This window comes from Danio rerio, chromosome 17, assembly GCF_049306965.1.
Source record: "Danio rerio strain Tuebingen ecotype United States chromosome 17, GRCz12tu, whole genome shotgun sequence".
In the NCBI taxonomy this organism is placed as follows: Eukaryota; Metazoa; Chordata; class Actinopteri; order Cypriniformes; family Danionidae; genus Danio; species Danio rerio.
The window spans coordinates 2,512,501-2,529,256 of NC_133192.1; the positions used below are offsets into that span (position 1 = coordinate 2,512,501).

General features: G+C 33.9%; 1 long non-coding RNA gene across 1 annotated transcript in view; it reads left to right on the plus strand.

Moving 5' to 3' along the window:
* The window catches only part of LOC141378500 (uncharacterized), a 171,226-nt gene that overhangs the window by 137,954 nt on the left and 16,516 nt on the right, over positions 1 to 16,756 (plus strand). The window lies entirely within an intron of this gene.

Here is a 16,756-nt window from a genome sequence, read left to right on the forward strand (position 1 = left end):
TTAACAAAACAGTTTGAGCACAGTAAAACCCAATTAATAAAGAGAACTCAAACCAACTGAGTACTGTAAAACCCAATGAGTTAAGGCAACTCAAACCGATTGCAACAAACTATTTGAGTAAAAATAAAATCTATACGAGTACTGTGAACTTAATTTAAGTTGAAGTAATGAGGAATTAAATTAACCCTTTACCTTCAACATTGAGTTCAAAACTCTTTTCAAATGAGTAGAATTAACATTGTCAATTATGAGTTAACTAAAAAGTTGACTGTTGGGTTTTACAGTGAATACAGTTGAAACCAGAAGTTTACATACACTCTAAAAAAAGAACGTAGCCATATTTAAAAAGATGTCTGATGGTAAATCATGCTAAACATTTACTATTTTAGGTCTGTTAGGATTACCTAAATGATTTACATTTGCTAAATGCCAGAACAATGAGAGAATTATTTAATTTCTAGACAGTCAAAAGTTTACACACATTTCGTTGGTATTTTTTTAGCTTTGCTTTTAAACTGTATAACTTTGGTCAGATGTTTTGGGTCTCCCTCCACAAGCTTCTCACAATAGTTTGCAGGAATTTTGGCCCATTCCTCCTGACAGAATTGCTGTAACTGAGTCAGATTTGCTCGCACAAGCTTTTTCAACAAATTTCCTATAGGATTGAGATCAGGGCTTTGTGATGGCCACTCCAAAACATTCACTCTGTTGTCCTTAAAGCACATTTGAACAAATTTGGCAGTATGCTGAGGGTCATGGTCTGTCTGGAAGAGCCATTTGTGGCCAAGTTTTAATGTCCTGGCTGATGTCTTGAGATGTTGCTTCAGTATTTCTCCATAATGTTCTTTCTTCATGATGCCATCTATGCTGTGAAGTGGACCAGTCCCTCCTGCAGCAAAACAGCCCCACAACATGATGCTGCCGCCCCCATACTGCACAGTTGGGATGGTGTTCCTAGGCTTGTGCGCTTTCCGCTTTGTCCTCCAAATGTAACACTGCTCATTATGGCCAAACAGTTCAATCTTAGCTCCATCAGAGCACAGGACATGTCTCCAAACATTAGTCTTTTCCCAGTGTCATTTAGCTAACTGTAATCTGCTTTATTGTTAATTCTGGCTTGTTGATTTTCCCATGTTGTCACACAAGGAAGCAGTGTGTTTGAGCTTCTCCCTAAACACTATTCTACAGTTGTGCCTCACATTAACTCAAATGTTGTCAATTAGCCAATCAGAAACCCCCAAAACCTTGACATCATCATCTGAGCTTTTTCAGAGGCAGAATAATCTTATTGTGTGTAAACTTGACTTTCAAGAACAATTTCACAATTAATATCTCTCTCATTATTCTGCTATTAAGCAGAACAGAAACACATGTGATCATCCTAACTTACCTAAAAGAGGAAAAGTTTAGTCACAGTAACATCTGACTCTTTTAAATGGTGATGTGCCTTTTATACAGTGTATGTAAACTTCTGCTTTCAACTGTATATATTATCATGAATTGTTTTTGCTACCTCTGAGGACTATGGCATTTTTTTAATATTTTGCAAATATGAGGGGGGTTAAATATAAAGGCATTTATGAGAGTATCATAGTTTTACCATTGCATACCATCACTGTATGACCTCAGAGGTGATATTGAGGATCAAATGCTTTGAAGTTAATTATCTAAGACACAAAGGTCTCGTCTCTGACAGAGCAATGCTGATTTTCCTGTTTTATCTGCATGTGTGTGTGTGTGTGTGAGGCGTCTTCGCTCCTTTTCAAGTGTGACCACCTGTCTTTTGTTGTGAGGTAAATAAATAAATAAGCGTGGCCAGGCACCAGATGTCCCGGCCGGCCGTCCGTTCAGAGGTCAAGGTCTCCCACCGCTGGCCTTGCGAGGTGAAGACATCCAACTTTCAACTTCACTTCTCCTGCAAAGACTTCCTGTCGTCTGGGGAATACATGCAAATGTGCTAGCTGTGCTGAAATGGAAATTACACCAAGCTTTTTGATAAGCGAGGGCAAAACACACATCTAATTAAGTCAAAGAGACGACAGCGCGCTCGTCAAAGACTACAGCTAGTCATGGTGGGCTTGTTTCTCGTTTGCTAGTTGTCTAAACTGGTCCGTCAGCTGCTTTGAGGATGCAAATTTCAGATTAGAAATCGAGTGCACCACCGTGCCTCAAAATTAAGTTCTTGAGCACAATAAGAGTTAAAACGGTATGTGAAATGATGCCATTATGACAGAAGAAACGTTTTCGTTCATGCACTTAGCAGATGTGACGTAACAACAAGAGTCATTTGTGAAGGAATTTTTAGCGTTGTAAATGTTTAAATATTTTTTTTCTCATCGAAAATTGACATAAACACATTTATTTAGTCTGTGTTATGTTTTGTGAGGATTTAAGAATTCAAAATTTGTTGTATGAGCTTTTGATTGGTCAGAAGATTTGATGAGAACCTGAAGTAGGAGGTGACGTCCAATAAAATAGTGAGAAAGTGCAAGATTTGAATGTTTATATTGTCAAAATGTTACAGTTTAAAGCTGTTTTTGGAGCACAGCTTACTATTGAAGCCCGTTTCTGCCAGGAAAGAAAACAAACATACATTAAATAATCAAAGTCATGAGATGGGTTGAAATTATGGTTGAAACTGAAAAAAGAAAAGTCAAAATTGATTCTGAAGTCAAAGATACAAGACAAAAATCGTAAAAAAAAAAAAAAAAAAAAAGTCAAATGATTGTCAGCTACAGCTGCCAAACAAAAACCATTAAATTACGGTAAAATTCCTTTGTTGAAATAAAGTGCAAAAAATAATAAATCTACAGATAATTTCATTAAAATGTTTACAGAAAAACACATTTTTATTATTATTTTTTTTTACAGAGCAAGTAATTAAAATTTATTTCTTTAGGTAATTTTAAATGTACTTAAAAAAAACTGGAAGAAACAGTGCGTAAATAATATGGCAATTTTATTGTATAAAACAGGAACAATGATGTAATTTGTCATTACTTATATAGTACATAAAATAACAGTCAAGCTGTTAATTTACAGATATTGTTTGTAATTTTTACGGACTTTTGAATATAATTTAAAATAACAGAAAAATACTGTATAAATAACACTGTAATTTCCCTCTATTAAAAACACATATGTCAGTAATTTGTCTTTAATGATAAAGTACTTAAATGAAAGTCAAACTGTTAATTTAAAGAGAATATTTGCCATTTTAGTAAGTTTTGAATATAGTTTGAAATAACAAAACCTTACTGTAAAAAATGTTGAGATATCTTCTGTAAAATTTGGGGTTTTGTTTTACAAAGTACTAGATAAAAAGTCAATTATGATTCGCAAAGCCAAAAATATGATTAACTTAGACAAAATTACAAGATATTAATAAAAAAATCTGACTTAAATTGAAATTAGGACTATTAAAATTAAGATAATTATGAATTAACTCAAAATTATTTCCCAAATCAATATTATGAGAAAAAGAAAAGTCAAAATTATGATTTACCAAGTCAAAGATATGAGATAAATTAATTCTGAGTTACAAAGTCAAATTTATGATTAAGTCAAAATTTCAAGATCCAAACTCAAAATAATGACTTGAATTGAAATTATGAGAAAAAGAATTTTAAAAAAAAGTCCAAACAGAATAAAACTGAATAAAAAGTCTGATTTACAAGCCCAGTTTTACAAACAGGGCTTAGATTAAGCCAGAACTAGGCCTTAAATTAGGCTATTTAAGCCACATTTATAAAAATGGCCTTAGAAAAATATATTACTGGTGTGCACCTGGAGACAAAAAATGACTGATGTATTTCAAGACATCTCAACGCAAGTTATTTTAAGTTCAGACCACTCAAACATGCAATTTAATCTTGACTAGCCTTAATCTTGACCCCTTCAGACCTGAATTATGTTCCAAATTTCAGAAATGGGATGTCATGTGATGTCCATTGTAATTGACGCAGGGTGTGAAGGGGTTAAACCGTGTTTGTGAAGCCGGGGGACTAATTCAAAACTTCCAGATACAAAGTAGTGAATGACTGAACTAGAAATTACGAGGGACTTAGTCAAAATTACAATATAAAAACTTATGCCAGTGCCAAGCTGTGAGACACGGACCCACGGCACACAGTATTTAGCTGTTCATGAAGGCTCGTATGTGTTTGTTTGCCTGATCCACGAGGTTTGCTGCACGTTTTTCCCCATGATGCTGTCAGGGCTGATACAGCAAAGCTGTATGTGTGCTGCAAGCATTTTTAAGTGAACTATCCCTTTAAGCCAATTTAACTCATAGATAAGTTACTCCACTTCTCACAAACACGCTTGAATTTTAATCTTATGTTTAACACAAAAGAAGATAATTTGAAGAATGTTATAAACCCAACACAATCTCACGGCAATTCGTAACTTTTTGATTTAGTGGCTAATTGGTATAAATTCGTACAGTCAAATTCGTACAAATTAGTACGACTTGCTCATCCCCCAATGACGGTTGGGTTAGGGGGTGGGGTTAGGTGCCACGCCTACTTTTTAAAATCGTACAATTTCGTACGACTGAACTCGTATGAATTAGCCACTAAACTGGCAAAACGTAAAATACTTACGTTTCCTTGTGAGATCAGGCTGTAAACCTGTTTGTTTTTACAACAGTTGAAAGTTCCAGCATATTCTTTCATTCATTCATTTTCTTTTCAGCTTAGTCCCTTTAGTTCAACACAAAAGAAGATCATTTGAAGAATGTTATAAACCCAACACAATCTCACGGCAATTCGTAACTTTTTGATTTAGTGGCTAATTGGTATAAATTCGTACAATCAAATTCGTACAAATTAGTACGACTTGCTCATCCCCCAATGACGGTTGGGTTAGGGGGTGGGGTTAGGTGCCACGCCTACTTTTTAAAATCGTACGATTTCGTACGACTGAACTCGTACGAATTAGCCACTAAACTGGCAAAACGTAAAATACTTACGTTTCCTCGTGAGATCAGGCTGTATAAACCTGTTTGTTTTTACAACAGTTGAAAGTTCCAGCATATTCTTTCATTCATTCATTTTCTTTTCAGCTTAGTCCCTTTAGTTCCAGCATATGATGATATTAATTATAGTGAGCTGATCAACTCAAATCACACCATCGACACTAGTGTTAGTGTTGAGATTAAATGGACTAAATAGATCATTTAAGGGGTAAATAGGGATAATTCACCCAAAAACAAAAATGTACTCAGTTTACTCTCAACCTTCATGAGTTTCATTTTTTATTTACATCTATTCAGTCCATTTACACCATTGCCTTATATGATATTCAGCTGATTTAACCCAACACTTAAACCATTGCCTTAAATTCCAGTCCATTAAAACCCAACAGGTAAACCCTTTATCTAAATCATCTATTCAGTCAGTGTAAACCCAACATTTAAACCCAACAATTAAACCCTTGCCTTAAATGATATATTCAGTACATTTATTCTGTCAATTATAACTAACACTTGTGTTAAATTTCAGTCGATTTAAGCCAAACATTTAAACCCAACACTAAACCATTGCCTTAAATGGTCCATTTCATTCAGTCAATTTAAACCATTGCCTTAAATTGTATATTTATTCCATTTAAACCCAACCTTTAAACCCTTGTCTTAAATGAACCATTGCATTCAGTCAATATACCCAACATTTAGACCATTGCGTTAAATTTCAGTCCATTTAAACCCCACAGCATTTAAATCATTTGCCTCAAAATGATCCATTCAGTCCATTTAAACCCAGCAGCAGTGTCTATGGTGTGATTAGCATGCAGAGCAAACAAACACACACTCTCAGAGCAGGACAGAAATGCGTGGCTAATGCGGAATCTCAAAGCCAATTCACTGGTCATTTTCTGTGTGCGAGCGAGATGCTAATGATGCCGTAGAGCGATCCAGCTGCTCGGCGGTGTGTTTCCCATGACCTGCCCCCATCCGGAGCTCTGAGCGGCGGCGCGGCGCTTTTGTCTCCCGCTCAGCGTCTCTTTTGTCCGCTTCAGCTCTCGGGTTTGTGCCCTGGAGCGCAGTCAACCGCTGCAGACTGACGAGCCGCCTTTAAAAACAGCCTTTCTGAGAAATCCGAGCATCTAAACTCACTGCAGGACTGGGTTTAACATTTCACCTGAGGACCAGGCGTGAACATATACTATAGTAACTTACTGCACAATAACTTGCACTGACTGCCTTGCTTCTCTTTTGCTTACCTATTTTAAGCAAGTTATTAACAAGTTATTGGTAGCGAATAAAGTTATGGCAACTAATAACCTTTTTGTTTGCTTTAAAACGGTAATTATTGTTAAAAAAAACGCTAAAGGCTACCAATAAACTTGAATTAAATTATAGTAAACACACTAAATAGTGCTTTTGAACAGTAATGATCTGTTGTTGCAATTGTATAATTGCTATGGTAACACAATTATAGTAATATAGATAAATTTCACTATATATATATATATATATATATATATATATATATATATATATATATATATATATATATAAAATATATATATAAGGCAAAAGAGGGTCCAACCCTAGTAAGGTGTACCTAATAAAGTGGCCGGTGTGTATGTATGTATATACCGGCCACTTTATTAGGTACACCTTACTAGGGTTGTACCCTCTTTTGCCTTCAGAACTGTTTTAATCCTTCATGGCAGAGATTCAGCAAGCTACTGGAAATATTCTTCAGAGATTTTGCTCCATATTGACATAATAGCATCACACAGTTGCTGCAGATTTGTCGGCTGCACATCCATGATGCCGATCTCCTGTTACACCACATTCCAAAGCTGCTCTATTATATTGACCTCTGGTGACTGTGGAGGCCATTTGAGCACAGTGAACTCATCATCATGTTCAAGAAACCAGTCTGAGATGATTGAGCTTTATGACATGGTGTGTTATCCTGCTGGAAGTAGCCATCAGAAGATGGAGACACTGTGCTCATAAAGGGATGGACATGGTCAGCAGCAATACTCAGGTAGGCTGTGGCGTTGATGCTCAATTGGTACTAATGGACCCAAAGATAATCTCCCCCACACCATTACACCACCACCACCAGCCTGAACCGCTGATACAAGGCAGGATGATCCATGCTTTCATGATGTTGAGGCCAAATTGTGAGCCGAGCATCTGAATGTGTCAGCAGAAATGGAGACTCATCAGAGCAGGCAACGTTTCTCCAATCTTCTATTGTCCAGTTTTGGTGAGTCTGTGTGAATTGTAGCCTCAGTTTCCTGTTCTTAGCTGACAGGAGCGGCACCCGGTGTGCTCTTCTGCTGCTGTAGCCCTTCCGCCTCAAGGTTGGCCGTGTTGTGTGTTCAGAGATGCTCTTCTGCAGAGCTCGGTTGTATCGAGTGCTTATTTGAGTTACTGCTGCCTTTCTATCAGCTGGAACCAGTCTGGCCATTCTCCTCTGACCTCTGCATCAACAAGGCATTTGCACCCACAGAACTGCCGCTCACTGAATATTTCCTCTTTGTCGGACCATTCTCTGTAAACCCTAGAGATGGTTGTGCGTGAAAATCCCAGTAGATCAGCCCGTCTGGCACCAACAACCAAGCCACATTCAAAGTCCCTTAAATCCCCTTTCTTCCCCATTCTGATGCTCGCTTAGTACTGCAGCAGATTCTCTTGACCATGTCTACATGCCTAAATGCAGTGAGCTGCTGCCATGTGATTGGCTGATTAGAAACTTGCAATAAGGAGCAGTTATACCTAATAAAGTGGCCGGTGAGTGTATATCTAAACACCAGTTTAACCAGTTAATAGCATGCTGAAGCATTCATTAAAGAGAAGGTCACTGGTTTGAGTCTCGGCTGGGTCAGTTGGCGTTTCTGTGTGGAGTTTGCATGTTCTCCCTGCGTTCGCGTGGGTTTCCTGCGGTACAGGTAAATTGGGTTGGCTACATTGTCCGTAGTGTGTGTGTGTGTGTGTGTGTGTGTGAATGTGTGTGGATGTTTCCCAGAGATGGGTTTGTGGCTGAAAGGGCATCCGCTGCGAAAAAACGTGCTGGATAAGTTGGCGGTTCATTCCGCTGTGGTGACCCCAGACTAATAAAGGGACTAAGCGGAAAAGAAAATGAATGAATGAAAACAGGCACTATCCTTATAAATAAACTGCATAGTTGCAATATAAGTGAAGTTTATTTATAAACTAATTTCGACCTTCTTGCTGTGAGGCAACAGTGCTAACCACTGAGCCACCATGCCGCCCCATAGGTTTTTCTGAAATCCACATCATTTATACAGTAATCTTGAATAAGACACGCAGACAGTTTCACAGAAAATGTAGTTTAATCTATGCTTGAGCTAAATAAAGATCGAGATTGTCACATTTTCACAGCACAAACAAACAAACAGGCACAAACGTCCTGAAGGGAAAGAAAGAAAAGCAAACAAACAAATAAATTACCAAAGAAATCCAGGCAAAATCAACCCCAACAGATTGTCTTCTACATTCACTACAGGACGCACGACGACGCTTCCGTTTCCTATAAAATCTGCTTTTGTTTTATCAAAAAAACAAGTTATATTACATCTAATGGCACTTCTACAAAGTCTATTTCAAAAGTCTCAACTTAGTGTCATCTTTCCAGATTCTGAGATACGGTAAAACGATGCACAATAATAAATATTACTCGGGATTATACAGTTTCACAGTCTGAACCTCTCCAAGACGATTAATGTACAGTGTTCAGCAGAAGTAAACCGTTCTGTCACTGATGATCTGACACAATATGATGATGTGTGCTCATAAACAGAGCCAGTCGTGATCTGGAGTTCATTATTGCATTCACAGATATGACTTTTGAAGAGCTTTGAACATCGGTAAAGTCAATAATGTTACATGATGAACAGCACAAAGAAAAGAGGAGAAACATCACTGTGAAAATGGTCAAAATATTGGGTCAAATATGGACAAATTCAATGAGCACATCTCACATGGTGGCCCTCTCAAGCTAAGCAAGGCTGCACCTGCAAGGGAGACCACATGGGAAAGCTAGGTTGCTGCCGGAAGTGGTGTTAGTGAGGCCAGCAGGAGGCGCTCAACCTGTGATCTGTGTGGGCCCTAACGCCCCAGTATAGTGAAGGGGACTCTATACTGCTCAGCGAGCGCTTTCTTTTTGATTAAACTAAGCTCCTGACTCTCTGGGGTTGTTAAAAATCCCAGGATGTCTTTGAAAAAGAGAAGGGGTTTTCAGATTTTCCCACTTGCTTCTGTCCATCATGGCCTCCTAAGCATCCCCATATTGTTACTGGCTTCATGACTCTGTCTCCTCTCCACCAATCAGCTGGTGTGTGGCGTGCAGTATGGCTGCCGTCACGTTATCCATATGGATGCTGCACACTAGCTGTGGATGAGGAGATTTCCCCCAATGTGTAAAGCGTTTTTGAGTGTCCAGAAAAGCGCTATATAAATGTAAGGAATTATTATTGAAAAAAATTCTATTATTTATAAACTATTACGTTGAATTTTAATTGAAACTGTTGGATTTGTCCATATTTGATCTGCCATTTTAGTGTAAACACTGCAAAAAAATAATGTTTAAATTAATATAGAAAAATCTTTCTTGGTATTTTTCATCATTTTCTGGTACAAATATCGAAATATTCTTTAATTTAGACATGTGAAGAAACTGAAAACTTTATTAAATTGACTTTAAATTTAAATGGCTGGATTGGTCCATATTTGATCCGGCATTTTTACTCTCCACTCCAAAAAATATATATAAATAAATAAAAATTTAAATAATAGAAATGTTGTTTTTTGTCATTTTCTGGTACAAATATTGAAAGATTCTTAAATTAAGACATTTGAATAAACTGAAAACAGCTAATGATAATAATGATAATAATGATAAGCTATAATGATAATGATAAATGTAATTTAGAGAGAAAACTGGATTACTATTTTATTGTATTATTATTATTATTAATATGCAAATTGTTTTGAATATTTTTATCCTCAGAAAATGAGACAAAAATGCTCAAAAATTAAAAAAAGGTTTTCCTTGTTATTTTTTTGCTCTGTATTTTTGCATGTAAATTTTTTTATTCAATATTTAATGCACACAAACTCCAGTGTAAATATAATAATAATAATAATTTTAATTTAGAGAGAAAACTGAATTATTATTATTATTACTATTGTTTATGAAAAAAAATCATTCAATCTTTTTATTACCAGAAAATTGTAAAAAAAAAATATATTATAATGATTAATAATAATAATACTAATAATATAATAACAATAAATGTAATTTATACAGAAAACTGGATTATTATTGTGTTATTATTATCATTATTATGACTTATTTTTTCAATTTAAAATAAATGATTAAATAGAATTATAATTGAAAGGGTTGGATTTGCCAATATTTGATCTGGTAGTGTTAGTGTATACACTGCAAACAAATAATAAATAAAGAAAGAAAATTCTTGGTATTTTTTGTCATTCTGTTGTACAAATATTAAAATATTCTTAAATTAAGATATTTAAAAAAACTGAAAACAACAGAAAAAAATATACAAAATAATAATAAATGTAATTAGAGAGAAAATTGATTATTGCATTATTATTATTATTATTATTATTATTATCATCATCATTATTGTTTATGCACAAAATAATTTTTATCTTAAGAAAATGAGACAAAAATGCTAAAAAAAGATTATTATTGCGTTATTATTATTTATGCAAATTTTTTTCATAAAAATTAAAAATATATATTCAAAAATAAATAAATATTTAATGCACACAAACTCTGTTATATATAATAATAATTATAATAATAATAAATATAATTCAGAAAACTGGAAAATGCATTATTTTTGTGACACCGAATCAGTTTTGTGTTTGTTTTATGCTAAAATACTTTAGGTTTAGGTTTAGATTTAAAACCTTTTCCTTCCCAGAAAATGACATAAAAACACATAATTAAAATAAACAAAAAATATTCATTAGATTTTTTTTGTATTTAAGCATATGAGTCTTCCATTAAATATTTAATGCTCACAAACCAGTGTAAAATATGTAATTATAATAATGCATGTAATTCAGAGGGAAACCTGCATTATTACTGTGATAAGAGAGCCAGAAATGTTTTTGTTTTATGCAAAACATCATATAATTTTTCCTCTCCAGAAAATGAGATGAAAATACAAAGAAAGATTTTCCTATTTAATTATTTTTTAGCATGTAACTCTTCAATTATTAAATGCACACAAACCCCAGTGTAATGTTTACATGCTATTACTGCACAGAGCCGAAAGCATAAACAGATCTGTCCCTTAAATGTGCAATAAGACGGCTCACAATCAGAGAATAAATCAATAAAACCTCATTATTGTGGAAGTTTCAGGTAGATTATTAGTGTTTCAGATGTTTGTGCTTGAGAACCAACAGTTACAGTACAGCATCTACTGTAACAAACACAGACAGTTCTATTAATTAACGTCAGCTACATCTGGAAGACTGTCCTGCTGATGTCAAGAAATAAAAAAAGATGAGATTTCAGGCGCACGCTGCAGAAAAAGAATGCTTTTCTTGTGTATTTTGCTCTTGTTTTTTAGTACAGATTTAAAAACATTTTTTAAATCAAGATACATGCAGTGTCGGGTTGCAAAATGACTTAAAAATTGCTGTTCAAGGGCAAATATCTTGTAAAATCAACTCTCATGAACATAAACTCTCCTAATAGTTATGCTTTTATTGCTTACATATGTAAATTTGCAGATATAATAATATTAGGGATGCAAAATGACTAAAATTACTGAAAAAATTATCAAAACGAAGTGAACATGGGCAAATATTCCCAAAAATCAACTCTCATAAATGTAAACTCTCTTAATAATGATGCATTCATTACTTAAATATGTCATTTTGCAGATGCAATAATATTGTGGATGCATAATGACATTAAAGTTAAAACTGCATCATTATTAAGAGAGTTTACATTTAGAAAAGTTGATTTTTGAGAATATTTGCCCGTTCACTTCATTTTGGATAGTTTTTCAATGTTTTTGACATGAACATGGCCAAATACTCCCCAAAAACAACTCTCATGAATGTAAACTCTCCTAATAATGATGCATTTTTAACTTTAATGTCATTATGCATCCACAATATTATTGTATCTACAAAAAGACATTTAATTAACAAATGCATCATTATTAAGACAGTTCGTGTTGAGAGTGGACCTTGGGGATTTTGCAGAAACAATAATATTAGGGATGCAAAATGACTAAAAATAATCAAAATTAAGTGAAAATTGGCAAACATCCCCAAAAATCAACTCTTATAAACATCAACTCTCTTAGTAGTAATTATGCATTTTCCTTAAATATGTAATTTTGCAGATAGAATAATATCAGGGATGCAAAATGACTTAGAAAAATACTGATAAATTATTAAGATGAAGTGAAGATGGCTAAATATTCCCCAAAATCAACTCTCATAAACATAAACTCTCTGATTAATGGTGTTTTTATTTCTTAAATATGTCATTTTTACAGGTACAATAATATTGGGGATGCAAAATGACTTTAAAATTGCTAATTAAAATGATCAAAATGAAGTGAACATGGGCAAATATTTCCCAAAACCATCTCTCTTGAATGTAAAGTCTCTTAATAATTATGCATTTTTTACTTAAATATGATATTTTACCAGATACAATAATATTAGGGATGCAGAATGACTCTAAAATTACTGAAAAAAATTATTAAAATAAAGTGAACATGGCCAAATATTCCCAAAAAAATCAACTCTCATGAACGTAAACTCTCTTAATAATGATGCATTTATTACTTAAATATGTTATTTTGCAGATGCAATAACATCAGAGATGAAAATGACTTAAAATTACATTAAAAATTATCAAAATGAAGTGAACATAGCTAAATATTCCCTAAAATCAACTCTAATCAACTTAAATTCTGTTAATAATGATGCATTTATTCCTTAAATGTGTCATTTTGCTTATTAAAGGGACAAGCCACCCAAAAATGAAACTCAATTTACTCACACTTCAGTAAATTTTAATCCTTTATCAATTTGTAAGCTTTTAATGTGTATTTTGTTATTAAATGTAGATGCATTTAAAGAATAATGCAAAAACAAAACAGAGAAAATAACATTAGTTTGCTATAACAAATGTTTTTAATTCATTATAATTCATTATATTTCACAAAATGTTAAACTCCTCTGAAGTCGAAACATTGTTATTTGTGTCTTAAAACTAATATGAACTTGTCTTAAACAGCAGCTTTCCACTTATTTAATGCAAAAAAGTTTGATGTCATCAGTAGTTTGTAGTAAAATGTAAATAAAATCAGTAGTAAAATGGCATCAGTAGTTTGCAGAATCAAACAAAAATCCCATTTTACTCAAATCCATAACTATTTATTTAGTCTGTTGAAAACATAATAAAGATATTTTAAAGAATGTTGCATCCATAGTAGGAAAAAAAGCTAAAATACTGTGGAAGTCAATTGCTTTTTGTTAAATAAATGATGAGAGATTTGATTTTTGGGTGAGCTGTCCCTTTAAGAAAATCGCATCTTCATTTTAAAAATGCTCATGTATTTAAAAACAAGACAAAACAGCATCTTATTTCCCCAGCGTGCTGAAATCGCAATGCAATGTGACACTGATTCGATAAATAAAATACATATTTACAATAAATACACAGTTAGAAATAGCAGCCTACAGTATATGAGTGTTGTTTCATTCTATCTATCATAGGAAGTGCTTGAATCCAGCAGAATAAACTCACATACAGAAACCCATCCGATCCGTTCTCCCCATATTAAAGAGCACAATCAACATCTACTATTCAAACCCTGAACCAAACCAAACAACAACTAATAAATAACTAATCAAGTTTATCAGGAGCCGTGAAACGTACAGCATAACGTGGAGATTTAGTGCTAGTTATTGTTACTACATCAACATCCCGTCCACGAAAATAAGAGAGAAAAACACCTTCAGAAACGACTGAGACGTCATATTCAGTCAGCAGTGCTTCGACAGAAAGAAATTAAATATAAAATAACAAACATTCCAGTCAAAACAGAAGATGTCAGCAAAACACGAGCGCTAGTTCACTCAAAAAGTGACTTCGTTTTGCAAACTAATTTAAAACGAGCTGAAAAAACACAGTTCTTGAGCTTATTTTGGGACAACTGCATTGTTTTATGTTCGATTCACTTCAATTTGTCAAAACATTTAAGCGAACTTGATCGGTTTGTGTTGAAGCCAGTGTTTTTTTACAGTGTTTAACTACTCCTTCATTTGATCTAAACTTCAATTTTAGTCAAACATCAGTAGCTTTTAAAAGGCGCCGTGACTTTAAATGTTGGCCAAACATTTCAGTAGCAAAGCCCTTGAGGAGACACACACACACACACACACACACACACACACTTAAGCACAAACCTCTGCTTAAACTGTAACAGCATCAAGAAAATCTGCGCGTCTGTGCTTCTGTTCTGTCTGTGTGCGCGATTATGCACAAAAACAATGCCATCATCAACATACAGCACAGGAGCTCTTCAGAACGTGATGACGGTCCAGATAAATTACAGCAGATATGAAAGCAAATGTTCTGGACGGAACTGAGAACTGCTTTGTCAGTGCAGTGCATATACGTATTGCATGAGGAAATAAATACATTTATGCATATATTAATGCATAGATAAATCAATAAATATGTAGACTTATTAATGCACTGTATTTTTAAGTATTATTATTGTAGTTAGTAAATCTTATTTGTGCACATATTAATGCATAAATGAAAAAAATGATACTTTTCTTTACATAATTCGTACTAATATATATATATATATATATATATATATATATATATATATATATATATATATATATATATATATATATAAATACACAGTTGAAGTCAGAGTTATTAGCCGCCTTTTAATTTTTTTTTCTCTTTTAAATATTAATAATGTTTAACAGAGCAAGGAAATGTTCACAGTATGTCTGATAATATTTTTTTCTTCTGGAGAAAGTCTGATTTGTTTTATTTTGGCTAGAATAAAAGCAGTTTTTAATTTTTAAAAACCATTTTAGGGTCAAAATTATTACCTATATATTTTTCCATAGTCTACAGAAAAAACCATCATTATACAATAATTTGCCTAATTACCCCAACCTGCCTAGTTAAACTAATTAAGCCTTTAAATGTCACTTTAAGCTGTATAGAAGTGTCTTGAAATAATCTCTCTGTTAAAAAGAGCTTGGGTAAAAATAAACAGGGGCTAATAATTCTGAGTACAACACTAAATATATATATATATATATATATATATATATATATATATATATATATATATATATATATATATATATATATATATATATATATATATACATTTTCATAAATAAATAAAACATATATACTTATGCATATATGAGTGTTAATGTATGTATGCCCAAGTAAATCTTTATAAGTATTTATTTATGTATAATGCATAAATTAATATGCATTATTTATGCATTATATTTAGGCATTAGTGTACAGTGTGTGTGTATGTATATATATATATATATATATATATATATATATTATATATATTATATATATTATATATATATATATATATATATATATATATATATATATATATATATATATATATATATATATATATATAATATATTTGTACATTTATTTTATTTGCACCTATATTACTGCATAAATAAATAAAAAAACGGTAACACTTTATAATAACTACACACTATGAATCATCTATTAAGCATTAACAAATAGTGAATTAATGTTAGCATTAACATGTTGACAGAAAACGTGAGCAAAAAGTATCTCGGAGTGCACGGGCCTTTAGATGAAATAAACTAAAACATTAAATCTCTCAAAATCTCAGCAGAGGATCATTAAGCAACTCCACAAACAGCAGCTTATTACAACCCAGGCTCATTCTGAAAATGTAGTCCCGTGGATGTTTTTGGAGACCGCGGATTATGTAGCCGGAGGTACCTATGGCTGAATTTAATTTTTAAAGCGAATGTTACGGGTTGGTGTGACGCCGTTCCTTTTCACGCTCACCGGCTGACTGCTTACCTCTGTGTGGAGGGCTTTCCCGCTGCAACCAGTTTGTCCAGTTAGCTCGCCGTGTACGTCGGCGGATTTGAGCCGCAGAGAGGAGCTGACTACGATACTGACCAGGTTCGAGTCCGGGGAAGAGCGATTCAAGAAATCAGGTAAGACAAAAACAGAATCCAGAAAAAAAGTGAACAAGTGAAATACAGGGTGAGAATGTGGTGAAATCTAAAAACGTGGTAAAAATCAGACGAGGGCTTTTCTTTTTCTGGACGGCTTTTTTAAATCGTTGGTTGGGTTTAGGGAAGTAAGCAGGCGGGCGGGTCAATTGGTAAAAAGCAAGCAAGCAAGCTGAACTCCCGCTCTAGGCAGAGGACGATCACGCCGCCCTCAATCCCAATGTGAAAAATGAAAGTGACCGGTTATGAAAATGAAGTGAGGTGTCACAGACCTCTTTTCTGCCGCCCTATGCGCTGATATAACTGAGGACGCATGGGTGCTGAGGGAGGGAGGGAGGTGTCGCAGACACAGCGCTCTCTATTCTGCAGCCTTATGCGCGGATATAACTGAAGACGCACGGGTGTCGTGGACCTCTATTCTGCCGCCCTATGCGCGGATATAACACGAGGGTGCTGATGGAGGTGTCGCTG